Raw genomic sequence first — 12,993 nt, 5'->3', positions numbered from 1 at the left:
CAGAAGTGCTTCTGCCTGTAATATCTTTGTGGCAAGCAGTGAGGTTGGATATGCCATGAATGACTGCAGAGCTATGTGCAAGATTAGGTTATGCTTATACAAAAGTGCCATGGTAGTATCTAAATATTGGGAAGCATCACTCCACACCTATTTTGACAATGCTTTAATTGGAGGAGTCTTTTCAACAGTCTGTAAATCTTCACTGGCAGCTTTATGCTGTTGATTTGGAAGGAAGGAGTTTGTTCTGAATAAGATGATCAAAAAATATCTTTAGAAACATTTTATTATAAAAAAAAAAAAAAAAAAAAAAAAAAAAATCGACTATTTTAAGATCAGATTTCATAGTTAAAAAAAAGAGAGAAATCTAATGGAATCAAAAATTTTACAAAAAATTAACAGTGTAGCATTTTTTCCCCAAAAATGAAACCGTACTTTTTTTTGCAGCTTTACTTCTCCAAGGAGAAAAAGCAGTATGTACTGGAACTTAAGAACAAGTTTGAGCTTCTGCAGACTGCTCAGGACCAAGATATCGACGAGGAATATTACAACTTTCTGAAAGTGATAAAGCCCAAGAAACCTATAGGGAAAAAGAAATCCAAAGAAGAAAAATTGGTCAAGAAACACTTGTCATGATGAACCGAAGACGACAAATGAAGAGCAAGAAAAACACTGACAGGGAGAAAATTAAGTATACTGAGTTATGCAAAGCCATTAGAAAGAGACTCAGAGAGGACATAAGAAGATTTAACACAAGAAAAGTAGAACAAGCATTAAGGGAAAACAAAGAATTTAAATCAGCAGCCATGAGCAGTAATACAGAAAGACAAATGATACTGAAACTGAAGAATAGCGATGGTATACTTATAAACAGCAGAGAAGGCATAATTCAAATAGCAGAAAACTACTATAGAGAATTATACAAGGAGCGAGGGAATGATGCCAGCAGTGGGGAGGATGGATTGCAAAGTAGCAACACATACGACATACCCGATATTCTTCCTGATGAGGTAGAACATGAACTGAAGAAAATGAAGAATCAGAAAGCCCCGGGGGAAGATGAAGTTACTGTAGAGTTGTTAAAATTGGGAGGAAGAGACATAACACAAAAACTGGTAAGGCTCTTCACAAAGTGCATTAGAAAAGGTGTGACGCCTAAGCAGTGGTATAATGCAATCATAGTTTTGCTGCATAAGAAAGGAGATAAATCAGAAATTGGAAATTATAGACCAATTAGCTTGTTATCCCACATCTACAAGTTGTTCACAAGGGTCATTACTAACAGTTTAGAAAGAATACTTGATGAGAATCAACCGAAAGAGCAAGCTGGCTTTAGGACAGGATTCTCAACTATGGATCACCTTCACGTAATATCACAGCTAATGGAGAAAGCAAATGAATATAAAACACCATTATGCCGCTTGCTTTCTTGCATCATATGCCTCTACTAATGCTAATGCTAATATTCTCTTAACATAGCATTTTCTGTTGCAAAAACAAGTGCAGTTATAAAGTGCAACGTCACAAATAATATTTAAAAAGGTTGAGATTTTGGTAACCTTTAAAAAGGTTTCCTCACCGAAAGGTTAATATATCTACATCAATAAATAAAGCTCAGTACAGCAGTAAAAAATAAGTTGAATCTATTACACTGAACAACAAATTTTGGGTCATATCTTGTTACGGGCACAAAAATAAGTTTACTTTATAGATTTTGGGATGCTAAACATGGAAATACTGCTTAAAATGGCAGATTGGCTCTTATTTTCGAAAAAAGTAGTTTTTTATATTTATATAAAGTATTTTTTATTTATATGGCAGTAAGATGTAGCTACGAACATACCTGTATCAAACATGGGACCTTTTTGCCTTTCGCTTGTATTCAGCTATGGGAGCATCCATTTTCACCATCCAACAATAATCTGATAACATGGAGGCACTCGCCATGTTCGTCACTATCAGCACCAGTTTGGCAGGAAGAAATCCAGGTGAAAGTGCAAGAAATGCTTCTTCAGTGACATGTTGCACTTCAGTGTTTTTTAAGATGTAATGAGATCTTCCACAAGCTACCTGTATTTGCCAGCCATTTTTAAGCAAAACATTTTTAAAGACATTCCACGCTATCACGAAGGGCATATTCAAACAGTTTGAACATGCCCTTAGTGATAGCCTCAGAAGTGTCTATAAATAGTTGCCATTCTTCAGGAACGCACCTCATGTTCATTGCTATAAACATCCTTATAAACAGCAAGCTCACCTTCTGTTTGATAGAATTTATCATAGTTTTTATTTCAAGTATGAAATGGTGTCACTTTCACAGAATGATCTAGAAGATTCCACTGTTGTAGCCTGGAGGCCAAAAGCTCTGCCTTATTCTTCGGCAGTTCGAGATCCCTGATGAGGTGTCATTAAGCTCACTTTCTGCGATCTCATGTGGTTCAGAAGGATAGAGGTTTGGACAAAATGGTAGATCCCTTAACATAGACAGCTGCTGTACTTCTAAGTCTTTGAAAAGTTGCCTTATTTGTGGACCAATGAAAATGCTTGCCTTAGATCTTCTCTGTACTAAGTCTTGAGAATTTCTCTTGCATATATGTGAATGCAGGACCGTTCACTTCCAAAGTCTTCACAAAATTTTTCCTATTTCCAGTCTAATGTGGAGTGGTGGAAGCAAAAGTTCATTTGGATCTACCAGAGGTTCAAATGCTATTTGCTTCATTCCAGGTGTTAATGATTTTTGTTGAGGCCAACTCCCCTTCTCGTAGTGCATGTCCTTGGCACGACTATCCCACTCGCAGAGAAAGCAGCAGTACTTAGTGCAACCCTTTTGTAGTGCTAATAAAATGGCACCACATTTAAATCACCACATATATGCCACTCGTATTTCTGATAGTGTACACCTAACAGGTTGTTCTCCATATGTTTCTTTTTTGTGGACAGCATATGCAAGCAGTATTGAGAGCAGCATATTTCCATTGCATAATATCTAACACAGCCTTAAGGCTAACCTTAGAAGTGTCTATTAATAGTCACCATTTTTCCGAAACGTCCCTAACATTCATTCCTGCCATTAGACCATCAACGAGTTCACCTTCAGTTTGAAGAAATTTATCTTAGTCTTTATTTTAAGTAAAAAATGTTGTCACTTTCACAGAATGATCTAAAAGATTCCCCTGTTGTAGCCGCGAGGCCAAAAGCTCTGCCTTATTCTTCAGCAATTCGAGATCCCTGATGATGTCATTAAGCTCACTTTCTGTGATCTTATGTGGTTGTGTGGTTCAGAAGTATAAAGATTAGGACAAAATGGTGGATCCTCGAAGTGGGTGGCTGCTGTAAATCTTTGTGTATATCAAGTCGATGTTCACCAGTGTCTTCATCAGAGTGTGTACAGAAAAATGGTCTGGTGGTTCAGGAATAGATAGTACTTTTCTGTGAGGCACGGGATGAATTGCACATGGTATATTTGGGTACATCACTGTCCAGTTTTTCTTCATTATCATCCCTTTTCTAATAGAAGGCACCATACAGAATTAACAGTTTATGACGTGATTTGTTAGCTCCCTCCATATCATGGGCACTGCAAAAGGCATAAAATGTTCCCTTTCTATTCACCCACATGTTGAGTTTTGATGAACAGGTAGCACAGCATGTGTGGAGCCCAGTTCTTGTCCTTTGTGTACTTTACACCTAAAGTACACAAAGTAGGCCTTTTTTTTGGCTCAAGTTAAAGGATGCACTCTTGAAGCTATGACTTCTCCACATAACAGAAGTCATCTGGACTATTCACACATGAGCAGGGCCATCCACAATTCTATCCTTATTCGAATAATCGTGATGTTATGCATGGTGGGGTCATCATTTGCTTTTAGCTAAGTCTCCTAAAAACAAATGCAGGCTGGTTCTTGCATTTGCAGGAGTGCCTTTATTTCTTCTGCATTTCACCAGAATCCATGTTATTTGCACTGTAGGAATTTAGGCATTACTTGGACAAGGTGGATCTGCCAGTCGGCTTCCAAAGTGCTGAGAGCTTAATTTTTTCAGTCCTGGATTAATCTTTTTTTGAGAAATATGGATGCTGTTCTATGTTCATTTCTCCTCTGTGAAGAGCTCCAAGACAATTTCATCAGGTATCTCCTTAGTTTCAACATCCATTTTTTCTTGTACTGCCGTTGGCAGTCAGGTTTCCTGTCCCTTTTACATTACTGCTCAATTTTTGTATTGTTCGGACACAAGGAGGTATCGATATTGGAGTGGAAGCTGACTGAGTTTTCTGTGCTGGTTTTTCTGAACTCAATAGCAGGTGAAAGGTGTAAATGACTCTTGGTGATTTAGTCATTTAGGCTTGAGTACCTATAAAATATTTCTTGGCAACCTTTAAAAGCATATGTTGCTTTATTGCTATTTACTGGTTTAATTTTTTTTCTGGCCTCTAATATGAGATGTTTAACTCTTCTTTTAAGTCATATTTCTTTTTCTTCTTTCAGCCTCTGGCATGCTTGAGGGTATTATTATTATTAGCCATATGATGCAAGGAAGTCTGAGGCTTTTGTTGCACCATCCAAAAAAAAATTTGATTTACCCTGTGACCCAGAAAGAAAGAGAGAAGTAGAGGGAAATCACCAAGAAAGAGAAGAATGATGATATCCAGCTCAGAATCCTGGGTGTGCCAAGCCCATACTCACCAGATGTGAGCCCCTGGGGTTAAAGCTGTGTGGGGTTCTCACCTTGGCAATTAATGCAGGTGGATTTTGTAGCTTTACATAATGTAATTTCATAGTCCTTTGAACAGGTTCCTTTTAAAATCCCATCCCTAGGTAGGGGAGGGAGGAGACAGGTCTCTGTCTCCCCCCTGCCTCCCCCATACTTCACCTGATGGGGCTCATTGCCACTGACTTCTTTGGGTATGCCTACTCTATCATCCCCATCCTTTTACCTGTTTCCCCCGACTGAGTACACCCCTAAAAATGGCGCCAAATTCTAAACAGCTTCAAAAAATTCAACCACTTTCTCGTAAACCCCTTTCGGCCTTTCCAAATTCTAGTGTGCGTCCCCCCCTTTAGGCTTTGCCACTGAAATCCTCGGAAATTTGGTGGTGGGACCTGTCAGAGTACTTAAATATCTACTGGGTGCCTGACCTGCCTCCTCGTGGCAAAGTGTGGGCAACGGTGGGTCCCAATGGCTAAATGGTCAGAGAAACAACAGAACATAACACTACACAACAAACCACCCCACTTTTTAACTCTCTGGCCACCACAGAGTTCTGTGTCACTTACAAAGAATACAACATGGAGACGGGGGGGAATCCCCGGTACTATAAGACAACTAACACACACTACACTTTAAAAGTCCTTTGAACCACAGCGAGTGCAAGCAAGAGCACCACAGCAGGCCATTTGTGAATATCCATATTTCTAGCACTTGAAACACCTTAACAGGTTTGGAATATATGGATATATTGTGCAGTTCAGATAACCAGCTTTAATCTCATTAGGTGATAGTGTATTAAATGTAAGGATGGTGTTTCTAGTCGGAACTAGATTCCTATCCCTATGTACAAACAATTGCTTTGCAGCTGTCACTTTTTGCGATTTTAGTTCTGAAGAGATCTCCTCTTTAGACACTTCAAGAAGATCCCATTCAGATATCACACATCAGGATAAGTTCAGTTGGATGTCTTGTGGGATGTTACTGTAATTAGTATCCCCTCCAATACACCCCCACACACTTGCTCTGAGGAGCTGTTCAGAGTGTTTGTCACACTTAATTTCAATGAGGATATCCCCAGAATGTAGCCATTTTACTGATTTAGGAGAGCATGCAAACCCTTTTGGATAAAGAAGGGTGACATTTTTCCTATGGGTTTTTCTCCATTAGACTGGATTATTAGGTATCTAGGTGTAGGACCTTATATTGTTTCAATTCTGGGCCTCTTTGCTGAAGTGGTATTGTCTGTTTCTCTTTCATTATTTTCTGGTAGGAGTCATGTTGGGACCCCAGAAGAAAGAGTTTAGTTTATCAGGATTCATATTGAGTTTTATTTTTGTTCAGCACCCGGGCGCTTAACAATGGAATCCTTTATTCCACACTCCACTTTAAAATCTTGTCCTTTAGCTAAACCTTGGTTTTTCAATAAATGTGCTAAGGCTCTTCAAGAGAAAAACATTGCATATCGTAATTGGCTTGTTTCCAATTATTCAGTTTCATTTTCTTCCTACTCCAAAGCTTGCAATAATTGTAAAGCAGTTAATAATCAGTCCAAACTAGATTTTGAACAGGCTAAGAGTAGAAAACTGCCCTAATGGTAGCCAAGCATTCTGGTCTCTTGCCAAAGCTATTGGCCGTAACTTTTGCCCGTCTCTGCTCCCACCTCTGTCAAAACCAGATGGTTCTGTTGTCACTTCAGCCAAGGATAAAGTTGACCTGCTAGCATCCCATTTTTCTTCCAAATCATGTATTAATGATCTTGGTAAAACACCTCCATTCAATGTCCCCTGTGGTCTTCCATCAAAAGGATGTCAGAAGGTTTGTTTGTTTGTTATTTGGTTTTTAGGAGCATTAGCAACTAAGGCCATATTGCTCCGGGATATGCGGTGGTCATTCCCTGACCTTTCCGCATCCTCCGTATTTGGTGGTGACAGGCTCGAACCCCGGTCTAATCAAGAAGCGTGTGCTACGCACTGCTGCCCCTTCCCGCTTGGCTATGGAGGCGCAATGTCAGGATATTGACGAATCTTGATGCTAAGAAAACTCCAGATCCTGATGGTATTTCGCCGCTTGTTCTCAAAATATGTGCTCCTGAACTTACTCTTGTTCTTTGCCACCTTTTTTCACTTTCTTATTCCAAAGGTGTTTTTCCTTCTGCTTGGAAATTTGCTCATATCCAACCAGTTCCTAAAAAGGGTGACAAATCGTTCCCATCCAATTATCGTCCCATTGCAATTACTTCTACTCCTTCTAAAGTAATGGAGAAATCAATTAACCTCCAACTCTTAAACTACCTAGAAACCTTCAGTCTGATCCTTGGTCCTTGAGGTTGTCACAGACATTCTCTCAGATATGCCAGACAAGCTGCACTTGCTACTTGGGAGTCTAAAACACTGATGGAACTGATATTTGTGTGACACTCAAGTCAAGTGGACCCAATTTCGGCAAAGTCCGGATGGTCTGTGACAGCCAAATCCTCTGCTTGCACCTTCACGATGGTGGGACTGTTAGTAATCCTGGTATAACCTCCATGCACAAGCACACGGTGGGTGACCACACATGCGTGAACCAACGTAAGTAGGAGTCGAGGTGTGGTGCCCACACCACATGGAGGAATGCCGTCCCTATGTGTTACTAGGCAGTACTAGGTGGTAGATGACTCTCAACCGGTGCAATACCACCACTTTGCTTATTGGAGGCTTGAAGTGGTGGAACCCATGTTTAGTCTCCAGAGCTAAGTTCTGGTCAACCATTCTCCATCTCTTCCATCATGCAGTTTGATTGATGACTTTTGAGCTTATGATGAACATCGTGGTGAGATCCAATCTTCCTTACATTTTGAGGATACAGCTCTAAAAAGTTATTCGCAGGCCTGCCACTAGTTAATACACTGGACCGAACCTATTGGTAACTCTCTAGGAGGCTTCCGGATCAGCTAGTATATAATCTTGCTACCTCTACTCTGCCAGATAGTGACTGGAGGGAGCAGAGTAGTTCGTATGCGGGGGTCATTGTCGAGGCCACGTTATGTCGAGGATCTGGGTATATTCTTATCATGTGTACGCCATATCCAAAAATTTCATTACTTCATACAGCATGTCCCACCCTCTCTTTCTTACTATTGAATACACCATGAATTGTCAAACTATTAGAGTAAGCTTATCTGAGAAAAGATCTAAACCTCCCAAGCACTTCCTAATTAATTTCACAAATATACGTGGTCTCAATTCTAATCTTAACGATGTCCATTTCCACTTGCAGTCTGCCAAACCCCATGTACTTTTTCTGACAGAAAAAATTATCGGGCAATTCAATTTTATTCTCAGTTATCAGGCGATTCAACTACTGCTCATCTCAGTTGCCCAAATTATTCGCTGTATGATTCCTTTCGCCTCAAACGTGTTATTTGTGCATATGTTCATTCCGATATCCCTTGTCAGAGACTTGGTAATTTGAATCTCCTTGTTGTTGTTTTTTGGTTTTTGGGAGCATTAGCAACTAAGGCCATATTGCTCCGGGGATATGCGGTGTTCATTCCCTGACCTATCCGCATCCTCCATATTTGGTGGGCATGGGCTCGAACCCGGTCTAATCAAGAAATGTGTGCTACGCACTGCTGCTCCTGCTCACTGGCTATGGAGGCACACTTGAATCTCCTCTTTTCGATCTTCTCTTGCTTAAAATCTCTCTACCTCATTGTGTCAAATTCATCTGTTCTCTCTACTGTTCTCCCAACTCCATTAATTACTTGGAGCTCTTTGCAACTTGACTTTCTCCAGTCCAACTTTCCTAACAGTGAGGTAATATTCCTTTGTGATTTTAATGTTCACAATTCCATCTGGCTCCCTTTTTCTAGTCATACCGACCCAGCTAGTCGAGATGCTGAGGCTTTTGCAATTACTAATGACCTAGCACAGATTGTTCATTTACCTACAAGAATACCAGACAATCCTAGCCATACAGCCGACATGCTTGATCTTTTTCTCGCAAACAACCCTTCTAAGTACACAGTCGAAGTGAGAGGTCCTTTAAGCACCTCAGATCACAACTTGGTGACTGTCGCTTCTCCAATGGAGCCTTTATCTCATGGCTATTCCCAACCTCATGTTGTTTAGCATTACAAGAATGCTGTTGTTGTTGTTGTTATTTAGCTTAACGACACAAGGGCTACTGAGGCCAAATTGTGTCTGTTCATAGTTTATTTAGTCGAAATATAGCACTGTTGGTGTTAAATTAAATACTCCTATATAGTCCAATACGTTTTAAAAATATTACAAGTTCATTTATGTTTGCTTCATTTCCCAGGATATGAGTTAAATCATGTGAGAGGTTCAACCTAGAGACTGACTGAAAAGTGTTTGACCGTATGGTTGAATATAGGGGACAATCGAAGAGGAAATGCCTAACAGTAAGTTGACTGTCACAGGATGAACACTGGGGTGGATCTTCTCCCAGTAGCAGGAACAGATGAGTATGATGAGTGTGTCCAATTCTGAGTCTTGCCAGTACTACTTCCTCTCGTCTGTTTTGTCGAAAGCCTGAGAGCCACAGCTTTGGTTCTTGCTTTATCTGGTAAAGTTTATTGTTGGTGTTACTTTTCCAGATCTGTGACCAATTGTCATAACTTGCTTTGCGAATAACAGGCTTATAATCAGTGTAAGGAACCTGAAGATGTTCTGGGCCAGCTGGATGAGGATTTTTAGCTGCAAGATCCGCACTTTCATTTCCCGGAATACCAGAATGGCCAGGGATCCAGCAAAAACTGATTGATTGATTAGACACACTGCAGGAAAATAGCTGAGAATGAATGTGTTTCAAGGTAGGATGAGAAGATGAAAAATTCTTCCTTATGGCAGAAACAGCACTGAGCGAGTCAGTGTAAATTATGACAGGTGAGATGGAAAGTTCAATAATTTTACTGAGTGCTAATTTGATGGCATATAATTCGGCTGTGAAGACGCTGCAGACTAATGGTAGTGAAGCTGTAACCGTTAGAGAAGGAAAAACTGCAGCTGCACCAACCGCAGTAGCTGTTTTGGATCCGTCAGTATAGACTTTACAGGCATGGGAGTTCAGAGTAGTGTGAGCTAAGTGCAACTGCCTGATATTAAAGGAAGGTACAGTATTCTTTCCCCACTCCAAAAAATGTGTATCGTGGGAGGAAGAAACGTATGTCCAAGGTGGAACAGGAGCAGTTGTGTTCTGAAAAATATCGCTTAAATTGATATTCCAACTCCGAGAAAGCTCTTTAATCCTTAGTGAAGCAGGTCTGTTTTCATTTGGCTTGCTGTCATATATCAAATCCCACCGAGTATTATAAAGATACTCCCAACTGGGGTGAGATGGAAGACTCTGGATCTTAGCAGCATAGTGGAGCAATAATGATTTCCTACGAAGATGTAATGGAGGATCGTGTGCTTCGATATAGAGACTCTGGATTGGAGAAGTCTTAAAAGCGCCCAACGCAGTCCTGAGAGCACTGTGCTGGACAATATTTAGACGTTGTAAAGTAGTGCTCCTGGCAGAGTCATACACCGGACAACAATAATCTAGCCGTGACCGGATTAAAGTTCTATAAAGGTGCAATAGTGTATACCGATCAGCGCCCCATGACATAGCCGAGACTGATCGCAGTATATTCAGATGCTTTAGACATGTATTTCTTAAATGAGAGATGTGAGCTTGAAAATTCAGCTTGCTATCTAATATCACTCCAAGGAATTTAATGGTACTTACAAGCGGGATTGGAATATTGTTTATTTGTAATTCCGGATCGGGATGGAGAGTTCGTTTCTTGCAAAAGTGGGTGAGAGTGCATTTCTTTTCTGATAGTTTGTAGCCATTCCGTGAAGTCCACGATTGTATTTTGGTAATAGCAAGTTGGAGCTGCCGTTCGATGGTGTTCATACTTTGAGATCGACAAGAAATTGTAAGGTCATCTGCGTACATGTAAGTTTCAACAGTTTTTGGGATGTCTCGTGTTATGCTGCTAACTCGGATTGAAAATAGTGTTGGACTAAGTATCGATCCCTGCGGGACTCCTTCTTCCTGAATGTGAAATGCAGAGAGTACATTTTTATATCGGACCTGAAAAGAACGCAATTGCAGAAAATTTTGAATTATTTTCGGCAAATGGCCCCTAAGCCCCAAGTGGTAAAGGTCCATAATAATCCCATGACGCCATGTAGTGTCAAATGCCTTTTCAAGATCTAGGTTGACCATGACAAGATGTTGTTTCATGACAAAGGCATTGCGGATATGAGATTCGGCTTTGATAAGCACGTCCAGCGTTGATCTATTCTTCCGAAAGCCATACTGATGATCTGGAAGGAGATTTTGTGACTCCAGGATGTAAGTAAGCCTAGTGTGAACCATTCTTTCGAAAACTTTACCCAGGCAGCTCGTAAGAGATATTGGCCTATAGTTTTCAACACAGGAATGATCTTTTCCTGGTTTTGGTAAAGCAATAATGAAAGAATGACGCCAGGAGGAAGGATAGGCATTTTCGGAGAATATCCGATTATAAAAGATTAACATGGTACTCAAATCTTCTTGAATTAAATGTTTCAGCATAACATAATGAACTCCATCTGGGCCTGCAGCACTGTTTGAAGATCTGTTTAACGATTCTTGAAGGTCTATGAATGTAAAGGGTTGGTTGTACGGGAAAGAACGGTTCGTGAAAAAGTTGATTTTATATCGTTCTGCACTAGTTTTGATGTTCTGAAATGTGGACCCATAGGAGGCAGAAGCAGAGATTGTAGCAAATGATTCAGCAAGTGCATTAGCAACTTCTTCAGCTGTAGATAGGTCTTTCCCTTTCCAATGAAGTATTGGAGAGGGCATACGAGCGAATTTCCCATTTAGTGCCTGTATTTTTTTCCAAATGAGGCGTGTGTCGGTGTCTTTTGTGATTGTTGAGGCAAAAGCGATCCACGAGTCTCGTTTCGCTTTCCGTCTAATCTGCCTTGCTTTTGCTTTAAACCTTTTATAAGCAATGAGGTTATTAGTGGTGGGATTCTTACGGAAATTATTCCAAGCTCGGTTTTTTTCCTGTTTGGCAGTGAAGCAATCTGCATTCCACCAGTGATTTCGGTGATTGTGATATGTCTTGGATTTTGGAATGTAAGTATTTGCTGCAGTCAGAATCTGATTGGTGATGTAAGTATTTACATCATCAATAGGTTCTTTTTTAACGTAAGATCTGTCTAGAAGTATTTGAGCAGAATAGCCATCCCAGTTCGCCTTTTTAAACTTCCAAGAGGATCGTTTATCAGGATTTGGTGTTACTCCTGTTTGTAAGGAGCAAATGATCGGAAAGTGGTCACTGCTAAAAGGATCAGTTAATACAGACCATGTCATGATTGGAAAGATGGAAGGTGAGCAAACTGACAAGTCAATTTGAGAAGTAGATCCTGTAGGTAGGTGGATGTAGGTAGGAGATCCAGAGTTTAATAAATTTAGGTCATTATTATATATAAATTCCTCGATCAACTTGCCTCTTCTGTCCATTGTAGCTGATCCCCACAATGGATGGTGGCCATTAAAGTCACCGAAAAGACAAATTGGAGTTGGAAGTTGTGCGATGAGGTTGTCAAGTTCTGATTGGGCCAGTGATAGAGATGGTGGAATGTAAATCGAAACAATGGTAACTGAAATACCAACTGCAATCCGAGCTGCCACAGCTTCTAGGCTGGTTCTTAATTGGATCGGTCTGGACGGTATGTTAGTATTTACAAGAATGGCTACTCCTCCACGGGCAGGAGACTCTGGGCTTCTGTCTCGTCTGTATATCATAAAATTTGAGAATTTCGGCGAAACTTGGGGTGACAAGAATGTTTCCTGTAGGCATATACCTATGGGGTTAAACTGAGAGATTAAATCTCTTATGTCATCCGAATGGCTGCTTAGTCCTCTACAATTCCACTGTATGATGTTAGGCATTATTTTGGTTTGGCTGAAGATGATTCATCTGACTGTTTTTTATGTGCAGGGCATTTTTTTCGGTCTTTTTTTGGGAATAATGGACGTCCAGTATCCATAGTGTCATTGGCATGGAGTTCTAGAATAGGGTCTTCATCATTTTGGTGTATATCCACTTCCATAGTGTTGGTTGGTGGATCAGTTTCCTTAGAGTCCTTATTGGGTTTCAATCTTTCTGCATCATTTGAGACTGTCACAGTATCAGTTGGGATACTAATTGGGGTGTTGGTGGCATGGCTGGTTTTTGTTTTAGAATTTTCTTTTCCAGTGGTTGATAAGGTTGTTTTAACCCAATTAGCTAGCGAGACG

General features: G+C 40.3%; 1 protein-coding gene across 2 annotated transcripts in view; it reads right to left on the bottom strand.

Moving 5' to 3' along the window:
* LOC150087490 (uncharacterized) overlaps nt 1-12,993 on the bottom strand; it is a 259,633-nt gene that overhangs the window by 219,695 nt on the left and 26,945 nt on the right. The gene's annotated exons all lie outside the window — the stretch shown is intronic.

The sequence above is a fragment of the Mastigoproctus giganteus genome, chromosome 4 (assembly GCF_048544385.1).
Source record: "Mastigoproctus giganteus isolate SK-2022 chromosome 4, ASM4854438v1, whole genome shotgun sequence".
Classification (NCBI taxonomy): domain Eukaryota; kingdom Metazoa; phylum Arthropoda; class Arachnida; order Uropygi; family Thelyphonidae; genus Mastigoproctus; species Mastigoproctus giganteus.
Note: the sequence above shows the minus strand (reverse complement) of the source record. Positions and strands in the feature narration are given on the sequence as shown.